At 39.8% G+C, this 13,089-nt stretch overlaps 3 non-coding genes across 3 annotated transcripts; all 3 read right to left on the bottom strand.

Moving 5' to 3' along the window:
• Positions 1-976: 976 nt before the first annotated feature.
• On the bottom strand, positions 977-1,109 carry LOC113285035. Its single transcript, XR_003328549.1, has one exon. It is a non-coding gene; the product is annotated as a small nucleolar RNA snoR74 (small nucleolar RNA).
• A 56-nt stretch (positions 1,110-1,165) lies between these two features.
• LOC113285046 lies at positions 1,166-1,318 on the bottom strand. Its single transcript, XR_003328559.1, has one exon. It is a non-coding gene; the product is annotated as a small nucleolar RNA snoR2/U65 (small nucleolar RNA).
• Positions 1,319-1,413: 95 nt separating this feature from the next.
• Positions 1,414-1,509, bottom strand: LOC113285004. The gene has a single exon (XR_003328522.1). It is a non-coding gene; the product is annotated as a small nucleolar RNA snoR31/Z110/Z27 (small nucleolar RNA).
• Positions 1,510-13,089: the final 11,580 nt, after the last annotated feature.

Below are 13,089 nucleotides of genomic sequence, written 5' to 3'. Positions count from 1 at the left end.
GAAATAAGATGCACATGGAAACAAATGCTCTATTATTTGACCTTTTGTTAAAGGGAGAGCAAAAATAGATCCGAAAAATGTGAGAATGGTAGTCGACTCTAAATACATCGATTCAATATATTTTTCTAAATCGGACAAAAATAACTTTGCTAAATATACCTACTGACCAAGTCACCAAGGTCCACGCCGCGGCCACCACCACCATCTTCATTATGAATTAGTTGTTAATCAAAGTTTCACCAGAAACTTCATATGTAAATTGTGATGCAAATTCCATCATCACGATCCTCCACCACCACCATCTTCATTATGAATTAGTTGTTAATCAAAGTTTCACCAGAAACTTCATATGTAAATTGTGATGCAAATTCCATCATCACGATCCTCCACCAGTAGAACACTTCGCATCTTCTAACTTTATGCAATATGCATTTATCCTTCTCAAGTTTTTCTCATTCAAGATGAATACCCCGGATTATTATTTAGAAATAGCACTTAGATTGTTCCTCTTCGCACACTTTTACAAATAGTTGTTACTTCAAGTATGAGATATATTCCATACTTCCATTCTAGGATCCATGGTAATAGTCGCCTTTCATCCTAATGGCCTTGGTAAAGCAGTTAAAGAGATTCCATTATATTTGTAGGTAAGATATTCTGGCACGGCCCCTAAAATCCCAACTGTCTGGAACTGATCCGACAAAATCCGACATGACATTACCAAGAATGACTTCCATTTTTCATGGTTCCAAGAACCTGCGTCTAACGAGGATGGTCAATTAATTTCCTACACTCCAGAAGAAGATGGTCATTCAAGAATATTCGTCCTGGTGAGAATGAGAATAGGGAAGGAGCCAATATTTTTACAAAAATTGTTCGTAGTGAAGTTAGCATCATTTCCTACTGTCTGTGCTAATGGACTTCAATATTAGCTAATATTACCATGATGTGAATTTAGTTTTTGATTGAGGTTGTGTAATGTATCATCGTTTACTGAACTTTCTGTTAATAAAATGATTTAAAGAAGTTCACCCAATAACCATGACTCACTATGATTTCACTGACATCAACGAAAGACATGTTTTGTTCATCAGGATTACAGCTTCTTGTTCCAAATTAGTTTTCTAAATCTAAGGCCTAGCACTTAATAATAATAATAATAATAATATGTAATCGCACAAAACGGCACTGTAAATGAATGGATTATAATCAGTAAACAGTTTCCTATCAAGATGCGAAACAATGGAATTTTTTTAGGTCCAATCATAGCATTGATGGTCATTGCCAACTTACGGCTACCATCAACGTGGCTCGGACCAGAGAGTTATTTCTGGATTTGCAGTTTTGCTGTTCATAGAAAAATCCAGATCCGCTAATTCAGAAACCAATAGAAATTTTAAGAAATCGAAAATTTACATCATCAGAAATCAAGATTAATCTCATACACAGTTTTTACACTGTGTCAGAAGGTGTCCTAAGCTAATAACTGAGAATTCACCATCTGATGTTTAAATTTTCTTCTAAAAAATTCCTAAGAATTGAGATTAAAGAAAAACAAAAATAAGGGCTCAGAAAGAACGTAGCGATAAGAGATAATATTAATTTGGGATCATCTTTAAATCACCATTGACCTCTAGAATAACAATACAGAAGAATTAAAAGAAAAAAAACTACAATCTACAGACTGTGAACTGATTTTTGGGAGGAGGGGAAGAAGAAGCGGCGACGAAAAGTGAATATGAATATAAGAGATAGTAATAATCGTAGTGTGGAATTTATAGTCTTATGTTTGGCAAACCCTAAAGTAGGTTTTCTATCTCAGCCGTAGGATCACTCCATGATCTCACCGAGACTTGGTCGTCAAAGTAGAGACAACTTGACCAATGATTCTTGGCGACCTACCGTAATGGTAATAAACTCATTGCTCTTCTCTGGCGGGACAATGTTGCATTGTGGGAGTTCACCTCAGTACACCAAGTTGGGACCTCTTTCGCATTTATGGACCTCCTGCGTATCCCCAGAGGAAATGGTTTCTGGAGAAGCATATATAAGTGCTACTACTATCAACCGTCCATGGTGTATAATTAGAGTTCTCAATGTCTTAGGGTCCATTTGGCACACAAAATTTTGTATTACATGTAGTTGGTATTCCAGGTAATTGCAACTACACAACATTCAAATCACATGCAGTGAGATTTTTGTGTTTGGCATGCCATGAAAAAAAAAAGTGTTCGTAAATTACTGTTCGTACATTTTCTGAAAAACTATTTTATTAAAATATTAGTTTGTTGAGATTTAGATTAAAAGGCAGAAACTAAAAAATCTTGATTAATCTAAATTTTGATTATCAATACCTAATATTGACCACAATACCTTGTTAATTTGCAAGATATATCGTTATATATATGATAGTATTTATCTTAGATCTAATAAGTATCATATGTTTCCATCAAAACCCACAAAGGAAAAAGAAGATCTAACTAGATTATACTCCAATTTAAGAAGTTTCTTATACTATTGTTTCAATATATATTACATCTTCTCTGTGATTTGGTTACGCCGTAAGCGATTTTCCATCCGGATTTTCATAAGTTGCAGAGAGTTTTAGGGAAGAAGAAGGATTTCTGAAGAAAAAAAAAATGATTTAATATAAGTAGGTCAAACCAGGTCAAGTGTAGTTGGACAAGCGTAATTGGGAGCAAAAATGGGCAACATTGGATTACTTCATAAAAAGGTCTGCATTCTATTACCTCCTTTGGAGGTAGTTGAACTACCTGGTTAATTGCAATGTCATGCATTCGGGTCATGCCAAACACCAAAAATCCGAATGCATCCCCCAATTACATCCTTCGACTGCAGTCCCTCCTCCAACTACACTGTGCCAAACGGACCCTTAATGCATTCTTATGAAAAACATGGTGGCTCTACAGATACTATTATTAGCTATAATGAGACCAAAAGTATGATTAGAGAAAGAGACATTTTGGATTTGGGTTATGGTAGTCCTACCTTCACATGGTCTAACAATGCTACACAAATATCTCCAATATTTGATCAGAGACTTGATAAAGCTCTATGGAATATCTAATGAATGCTTCTTTTCCCTGATATAGCAGTTCTACATCTCTCCAGAATTGAGAGTGATTATGCTCCCGTCATTCTAAATACAATGGGGAAACCACCAAAAAGGAAACCCTATTACAAATTTGAGTTTTACTGGACTGATTATCCAAATTTCAATGATGTTTTGAAGACAAGCTGGGATGACTCTACAGGAGATACAACTACAAAGATGTGGGGGAAAAACTAAAGAAGTGGAGCAGGAAAATTTTTGGTGACACAAGGAGATAAACAGAAAATGAAAAACAAAAACTTATTGACTTGTAGGTTACAACTCACTTGACTGACGTAAGAGAGGAGGAGAAAGCAATCTGCAACAACATCGCCTGTCTTGAGAAGAGAGATATATAAGATATTTTGGTAACAAAGAAATAAATCCAAATGGGTGCCTTCCATTGAAAAGAACACTCGGGTATTTCACGTATATTCATAGAAGAAGCAAGAATAAAATCTTTGCTCTGAAAAATCATGAAGGTGAATGATATCTAATCATGAGAATATAAAAGAACTCTCATTTCTCAGTTTCAGTCCGTGTTTACTAAAGATGTGAATATATTTCCTAATTCTTTTATATTGGATCTTACTAATAAGTTATCTCAAGATGATTGCAGACATTTAAGCTCAATACCAAGTGCCGAAGAAGTATTTGATGTAATCAAAAATATTGGGTCTCTAAAACCACATGGACCACATGGGTATCCTACTTTGTTTTACAAATAAATATTGGAGATTGTAGGGCTAAAAGTTGTGCATCTGATTCAAGATTGTTTCAGATTCTCCTCTTTACCCTAAGATCTAAATCGTACTTATTTAGCCCCAATACCGAAGAAAAATAATGCTAGTTGTGCAGTGGATTATAGGCCAATTTCTTTATGCAATGTACTATATAAAATTGTCACTAAGATCATAACCAATAGACTGACTCCTCTTTTAGACAGTCTTATTAAAAAAATCAATATACTTTTGTACCAGACAGACAAATTCTTGACAATATAGTTGTTTCAAAAGAAATTTTCCACTTTATGCATACCTCAAACAATACTCAAAGATCTTTTAATCTTGATCTTGATATGAGTAAGGCATATGATAAGATAAAGTGGGATTTTCTTAGTTAAGTTTTGTTAAAAATTTGACATAACTGACAGAGCTCGCATACTCTCATAATGAACTGTATCAAGACTCCATCTTTCATTATACTACTAAATGATCAACCTGAAGACTTATTTATGAGTAAAATTGGGATCAAACAAGGATGCCCTCTATCACCATATCTGTTTATCATATGTTCTCATACTTTGAGTGTAATTATAAACAGAATAGAGGCTGAATGCATTTACAATGGCTACAAAGTTAATAGATGGGCTCCCAGTGTTTATCATATCATGTTTGTAGATGATACTATGCTTTTTGGCAACATAGATACTAGCACAATTAACTCCATTTTCCACTATTCTGCAAGAGTACCACAAAGTCTCAGGCCAACTGGTAAACTATACAAAATCTTTAATATATTTCAGCAGGAATGTACTTGCATCTTATGAAGATGAAATTGTGTCAACTCTAGGAGTCAACAGAATAGGAAAATAACAGAAATATATGGGGGGGTGAAGATTCTACAACGAGTTTTAAGAGTCTCTCACTTCAATTTCTTATTGAAAAATTTGAACAAAAACTTTCAAGGTGGAACATAAACTCATTGTCTCGTGCTGGAATGACAATTCTTATATAGTTAATTTTAGCTCTTATCCCTGTATATTATATGTCTACAACTCTTATCCCTAACGCCTGAAATTGATGTTCCATAAAAGAAAGCGTTTCACCGTTACTCCCTGTATTTACCGCCTCATCCTTATGACACTTTCTTATAACGGGAGCAGTGTACGCCGCACGTTGTAAACCGCAAAACCAATACCCAATGAGCATCCCCCATTTTGTGACATGCGTTTATGTCTCGAGTGTTTTCGTGGAAAACATGTAGCACGTTGTTGTTGTCTGGCAAGTTGAGCTTGGGAAACTTGCCGGCTCGGTGGTGACCTTTGACGGTCAAGATTTTGCATCTTAAGAGGAAAGGTAGTCGTTGATTATTGCAACCCTTTATTTGGTAGCCAGTGGCATGAAAGCATGATCAGTATGTCTTTAATATGGCCTAGTTAGGGTTTTGGCTTTGTTTAGGCGCGACCAAACTAGGGCCAAAGGTTTCCATGCGTTAGCTGGTAACCTTGGACGGCTAAGATCTGCACCTTAGATGAAAAAGTGGCCGTTGTTTGTTGCAGGCCTTCGTTTTGGTAGCCGCATAGGGAAGTCCGGTATGGCGTGGCCAAAACTAGGGTTTTGGGCCAAAGGTTACCATGCGTTGTTTGGCAACCTTGGACGGCTAGGATTCGCATCTAGGATGGAAGGGTGGCCGTTGATCGTCGGACGCCTTCGTTTTGGTAGCCACATAGGGAAGGTCGGCATGGTATGGCGCGGCAAGGTGGTTGGCATGCCATTGGCACATGTGGCATGGCATGCCTTGGCGTGGCCAAAACTAGAGTTTTGGGCCAACGGTTACCATGCGTGGTTTGGCGACCTTGGACGGCTAGGATTTGCATCTAGGATGGAAGGGTGGGCGTTGATCGTCGCACGCCTTCGTTTTGGTAGCCGCGTAGGGAAGGCCGGCATGGTATGGTGCGGCAAGGTGGTTGGCATGCCATTGACACATGTGGCATGGCATGCCTTGGCGCGGTTTGGCGTGGCCAAAACTAGGGTTTTGGGCCAAAGGTTACCATGGGTTGTTTGGCGACCTCGGACGGCTAAGATTTGCATCTAGGATGGAAGGGTGGCCGTTGATCGTCGCACGCCTTCGTTTTGGTAGCCGCACAGGGAAAGCCAACATGGTGGGGTCAAGTAAAATGGCGCAGATGGCTTGGCATAGTGGGTCCAAGGGTTTGGCACGGACGACTTGGCATGGTGGGGCCAAGGCAAGGTGTGGTTGGCTTGGCATAGTGGGGCCAAGGGTTAGGCATGCCATTGGCGCATGGTGCGGCTAGCATGGTTGGGGCCAAGGTAAGGTGCGGTTGGATTGGCATGGTGGGGCCAAGGGTTTGGCATGCCATTAGCGCATGGTGCGGCTAGCATGGTTTTCCATTGGCACAGTGGTACGGCTGGCATGCCTTGGCGCGTAGATGTGGCTGGCATGGTTTGCCATTGGCATAGTGGTGTGGCTGGCATGGTTGGCATGCCTTGGCGCGGAGATGTGGCTGGCATGATTTTCCATTGGCACAGTGGTGCAGCTGGCATGGTTGGCATGCTTTGGCGCGGAGATGTGTCTGGCATGGTTGGCATGCCTTGGCGCGTTTTTCCATTGGCACAGTGGTGCGGATGGCATGGTTAGCATGCCTTGGCACGGTAGCGTGAGAATTAGGGTTTGGCATAGATGATGTCGGTCAATGTTAAGGGTTCTGCCGTGGAACATGACACATAAAAAAAAGGTACCATGGTAATTCTTGCGTAGGCATGCTGATCGATTCAATAAATATGCTAATGGTCATAGTGACGTCATGTCAGATGTGCGGTTTTACGATTTTAACCCTAAGCTAAAAACCACCATCAACATTAAGTCCTCTGCTTAGCTCAGAAAGGGAGCATCGTTGCGAGGTAAGCATAAGACGGTGACAGGCTAGGACAAAAACCGAAACAACAAGTCGTGAAAAGATGGTCAAGAAGGTCCGACTAACCTTTTTCGAGAGGTAAAGAGAGTTTGTGCTTCCCGTGTTGGCGGCCTTGCATAAATTGTACTGGTGGTGCAGACCGTGGAGTGGTGAGATGAAAATCGGCGGCTTAGTCTGGCCATGCATCACCTTGGCTGGGTTAGGGAACATCATGACGCTGGCTTGGAAAGTTTTTTGTTGTTTGGTGTGATGATAAGAGAAGCACACAAAACACTTGCAAGTATACAAGGTCAAGATTTATAATATAGTGATGAGTGGGGGTTTGTCCACAGGGAGAGGAGCATACAAGAAGTCTTCCTAGCTAACAATGGTGACAATGCACTATGGCAGTGAGCAAAGCAAGGTAAATGGCATGAACCAAGGATGCAAGGTAAAGCAGTAAAGAAACAGCTAAGAAAACAGCAAGGTAAATCAGCAAAGAACCAAGGCTTGGAAGCCAAGGGAAAGGTGAGGATTGTGCACTGATTTCAGTGCACAGTAGGCTTCAAAGTGCAAGAAAAAAAAGGCAAGAAAATAACTGATCAGGAAACAAAATAGAACTGAATAGAAGTGACTGCAAAGGGATTGGTGGTTAAGCCAAGGCTTAGGATCCACCTTGTGTCCTAATCAAATGACATGTTTCTAGGTTGTGTTTGTTCCTATGCATACATCTAGAAATAGAAGAATACTAAATTGCTCACTAGTTTGCCCCTAGCATTGGCTGTCTTTTGACAGTACAACCAATCACAGGCTCTATGAGCATTGGTATCTCCCATTTGCTCAAGCAAAACAGGGCAACATGAGAACTATCCTAGCAACCTGTCAAATGACAGTACACAAGGCTTCAACTGAGCCTTAGCTTAGTGCTATTTAGCTCATGCTAAACATGGATAAAGCAATAACATTCATCATATGTGATAATTCAAACACAACTAGCAACATTTGAGATAACTAAAAACATATGCAATTTTCAACTGTTAACTGATAAGCACTGAAATTGAAATTCATTAAAATTTTGTGGCAAATTCTCTACTGGCTAGTCCAGAGAGATACCCAGTGTCTTTCACACACTCCACACAACACCAATTTATACCCAATTACCCATTTCCAATTTTCCCCCAAAATCAGTAGAACTAGGGTTTGGTGAAATTGATTTACCTACTGTTGATGAGATACTCGCTCCATCTCGTCGACCCACTCTTCTCCTGCTTCTTCTCGTTCCTCTCATGCTCCAATTGTTGCTTTAATCATCACTTATATCCCCAATTTCTCACCTAGGGTTTCAGTGAGCAGAGAGATGAGAAATTGGAGAAATTAGTGATGCTAAAGAGATGGTACGTGATGGTGATGATGGGCTTAGGTAGAGTAGAGTTGGGGAGAAAATAGTGGAGTGATTTGGGGTGAGGTGGTGGTGATGGAGACGGACATGGTGGTGGTACGGAGTATGGTGGTTCTGCAGAGGGGGTGATGGAGGAGATGGGTTCGATGGAGAAAGGGGAAGGGTGCGTTTGTTTGAGGTCTAGGGTGTTCGGCACTTGGGTGTGAGGCGAGTGTCGAGTTTGATGTTCGCGACGCTGAGCCGTGGGATAGGGAGATGAAAGATCAATCGGACGGTGAGATGAAGTGAAGCTTGTAGCGACCGCTGGATTATATAATACAACAAAATCAACGACGCCAGATGGAGTTAGGTGTTGTAGTGTTAGGCGGAGATATCAAACTTCGATGCACAGCAAGGGAGCGACCGTCGGATGCTTCTGAGAACTGATCTGACGGCTGAAGACGCAAGCGGGTATGGGATTTGGGTTTGGGAAATGAGTTTGGGCTTGGAAAACCTTGAGCCCACTTCTTCTTTAAGAACAACTTTCTTCTTCTTGAGCCCATTTCCAGCTTTTTGGACGTGCGCTCCATTCTTTGCGGCTTCCTTGCGTAATTTCTCCCGGCTTTTCACCACTTTTCTGCTCTTTTGCTCCGCAACTCATCCAACTTTATTTATTACCTAAAAATGCAAAATTAATTAATAAAAATATTTATTCTTGAAAACAATGAAAATACAGAAGGATAATGGGATAAATGTAGAATTAATGCACAAAAGATGAGTTAAATGCCAACAAAAAGGGATAAATATATACAATATTTGGCACTCATCAAATACCCCCAAACCTGAATTTTACTTGTCCTCAAGTAAAACAAAACTAAGGAAATCCTAACTATACCACTGTCGCTGGTCTCTCGAATGCATTTAGCGTATGCACTAAGCCTTTTAAACCACTAAGTGTCCCTAGTGGACGAGTTGAAGTCTCGTGAAGGTTTGCTTAGAACGTACATACAAAGTTCTAGGTCAAAATATAAGCTCATATTCCATCAAATGTGACATGTGCAAAACAGTTAAGCTCACAGCAAAATGGAGATGTCAATCTAGCTATCGAAGGCACAATCCTAGCACTGATAACAAAAAAAAACATGTGATAAGAGTGTAAAGTGTATCTACACATGTGTAAAGAAAGATCTGAAGTCATGACTACTAATCACCAAGAGATAGTTTCTCAGGCTAAGAACTGAGGTCGAAATCTAGCTAGTTGTCCAGACTTTACGAGAATTGTGAATGAGTTGGAGGTATTTCACAATTACTCGCGTTGTACATCAATGGCATACACCCTCCTTGCTTATTACAATGAAACAACTAAAGATGACAAATTACATGACTCTTATTTACATTGACTATTCTCTTTTATTTTTGGAACAAGAGATGATGGAATTGATAAATACTTGATTTTTTGTATTTTTCTGATATTTTTTTTCTGAATATATACATCGTTTTTTTTTTTTTTTTTTTTTTTTTTTTGAAAAGGAAACACTTTTGATACATAACAAAAGAAACAAAAGATTACATGACACTTTGCAAGAGGTAGCCCTTTTTGATGCACCCAGTTAAATTCGATGGTTGTCTTTCTTAATGTAACCTCCACCTTCTATCCCAACCAACCAAAGAACAAGCTAGTCAAGTTTCGTTCAGTATTCTAAAGTGATTGGCAATCGTAACTTCCTATCAAACACCTTGAAGATCGAGGCCATACATGTATTGGTAGATCGTGCGCGTGCAAATTTCTTATCACATGTGAATTGTGCTAGAATCAGGGTGCCTAAATATCTAGACTAAGACTCCTAATAAAAATACATATTTGCACAAGAGTCAACATTTCAAGGTAAATGAGCTCCATTTTTATGATTTTTTCATTTTTTAATTTTTTTTGAATTTTGATTTTTAATTTTTTTGGAATTTTTCAATTTTTTCAAAAAAGGAGTTGTTTTCAATTATAGCAAATTATCATGGTATCTACTCTATACCCCCAAACCTAAACTAAACATTGTCCTCAATGTTTCAAAATATGGAAAGAATTATAAAACAATATATGAAGAGGAACATGCTGAGTAGAGTAAAAGGAGAGAGAATACCCGATTGTACGGTGGTAGCTCGATTAAAACTCCGTTATTTCAAGGCAAAAATCCATCATATTAGCAGTCACAATGGATGAGCACAAAATATACACAAAAGGAAATTTAACTAACACATTATCTACAAGAAAATTTTGGTTTTTAATGGGATTGGACTTTTTGGAAAAAAAAATTGGTTTTGTTGGGATACATTTGGTTTTGATGGGAAAACGAAAATTTTGGTTTTTAGGGAAACATTTGGAAAACTGTTTGGTTATTTAGGGAAAGAGTGGACCAGTTTAGTCCACATAGACTGGGTCCTCCAGGTTGGTTGTTTCAATGTCGGGTGGAAATGGCTCAAGGAATGGCTTTAATCTCTGGCCGTTGACTTTGAAAACGTTCTTGTTGGAGACATCCTCCAGCTCTACAGCTCCATGAGGAAAAACTGTGCGTACTAGGTACGGTCCCTTCCATCTGGAACGCAGTTTTCCTGGAAAAAGATGTAATCGGGAGTCATACAGCAAGACTTTCTGACCAGGAGTGAAGGATTTGCGCAGAATACGCTTGTCATGAAACATCTTCATCTTTTGCTTGTACAGCTTGGCACTGTCATAAGCCTCATTTCTCAATTCTTCCAACTTGTTGAGTTGAAGTTTCCTTTGAATTCCATTCGTCCAGAGAAGAAGTTCAGCTCTTTGATTGCCCAGTAGGCACGATGTTCTAATTCCACAGGTAGATGGCACGGCTTTCCATACACTAGACGATAGGGGGACATGCCAATTGGTGTCTTATAAGCTGTTCTATAGGCCCACAAAGCATCATTCAATCTCAATGACCAATCTTTCCTGGACGGGTTGACCGTCTTCTCCAGAATGTGCTTAATTTCCCTATTAGACACTTCCACTTGTCCACTAGTCTGAGGGTGGTACGGAGTAGCAACCTTGTGAGTTATGCCATACTTGCGTACTAAAGACTCAAAGTACTTGTTACGAAAATGTGAACCGCCGTCACTGATGATAGCTCTAGGGGTACCAACACGTGAAAATATGTTCTCCTTTAGAAATGAAAGTACCACCTTGTGGTCATTTGTTCTGGTTGCTATGGCTTCTACCCACTTAGAAACGTAATCAACTGCGACTAGGATGTACAACTTGCTGTCAGACATGGGAAATGGACCCATGAAGTCTATCCCCCAAACATCAAAAATCTCCACAATCAAAATGGGGTTCAATGGCATCATGTTTCTCCTCGAAATGCTTCCTAGCTTTTGACAGCGTTCACAAGCAACACAATAATCATGGCAATCCTTGAACAATGATGGCCAATAGAATCCACACTGCAAGATCTTTGCAGCGGTTTTCTTGGCACTGAAATGGCCTCCACATGCTTGGTCATGACAGAAAGATATCACATCTTTCTGTTCAGTGTTGGGGACACATCTCCTAATGATTTGGTCTGGACAGTACTTAAACAAATATGGGTCATCCCAAAGGAAATGTTTGACTTCAGCCAGGAATTTAGAGCGGTCTTGTCTCGACCAACGTGAGGGAATCCTACCTGTAGCGAGGTAGTTAACAATATCAGCAAACCAAGGAAGGTCTGAGATAGACATCAGCTGTTCATCTGGGAATGATTCTCTAATCAGCTCACATTCATCAATAGACTCTAAAGTTAATCTAGACAAATGATCAGCAACCACATTCTCACATCCTTTCTTATCACGGATGATACCCGCATCAAGTAGTTTCAGGATCTCTCCTTTGACTACATCTCTCATGTTAGGGTTAAGTCTCCTTTGCATTTCCCTCGATGGTTTGGCATTCTCTTCAAGGTTAATGTGGTGCATGCAAATGGTGGGACTAATTCCTTTGAGATCTGAGATGGTCCATCCTAAGGCCTCTTTGTGTTCCTTAAGTACTTCTAAAAGCTTACTTTCCTGTTCCGTGTCTAAACATGATGAAATAATGACAGGTAAAGTATCAGAAGAACCTAGGAATGCGTACTTCAACGTACTAGGCAATGTTTTCAATTCAAGCTTGGGTGGCTCAACAATGGATGGAATAAGCTTGGAATCAGAGAATAGGGGTTGTTCCACTTCATATTTCCTTTCCGTGACGTCCATTTGAGGTACATATTCGAGCAGAGATAGGACGTCACTACAGTATGCATCATCATAGGAATCAGGGTTAAAGTTCTCCATACATGCTTGAAAGGGGTCGACGGATAGAATGTTAGTCAACGAATCTTGCATTAATCCTTCAATCATATTAACTTCATGCACATCATCATCATCAAGATTCACAGGTTGTTGACTAATATCGAACACATTCAATTCTACCGTCATGTTACCAAAAGACAGTTTTAACACTCCATTCCGACAGTTGATGATCGCGTTGGACGTAGCCAAGAAAGGACGTCCTAAGATGACAGGAATGTGACAGTCTGGGTTTTGTACAGGTTGAGTGTCTAAGACAATGAAGTCTACGGGAAAATAGAATTTGTCAACCTTGATCAAAACGTCTTCGACCACTCCACGAGGAATCTTGACAGATCGGTCTGCCAGCTGTAGAGTGATAGATGTTGGTTTCAACTCCCCAAGACCTAACTACTCATAAACAGAATATGGCAGTAGGTTAACACTTGCACCTAGGTCTAATAACGCTTTATTGACCGTGTGTTCTCCTATAGTGCAAGAAATTGTTGGACATCCTGGATCCCTAAACTTGGGTGGAGTTTTGTTCAGAATGATGGAACTTACCTGCTCAGCTAAGAAAGCACGTTTTTGCACATTGAGCTTGCGCTTTTGAGTGCACAAGTCTTTGAGGAATTTGGCATAAGCAGGGATTTG

This window comes from Papaver somniferum, chromosome 5 (genome assembly GCF_003573695.1).
Source record: "Papaver somniferum cultivar HN1 chromosome 5, ASM357369v1, whole genome shotgun sequence".
Lineage (NCBI taxonomy): Eukaryota > Viridiplantae > Streptophyta > Magnoliopsida > Ranunculales > Papaveraceae > Papaver > Papaver somniferum.
Note: the sequence above shows the minus strand (reverse complement) of the source record. Positions and strands in the feature narration are given on the sequence as shown.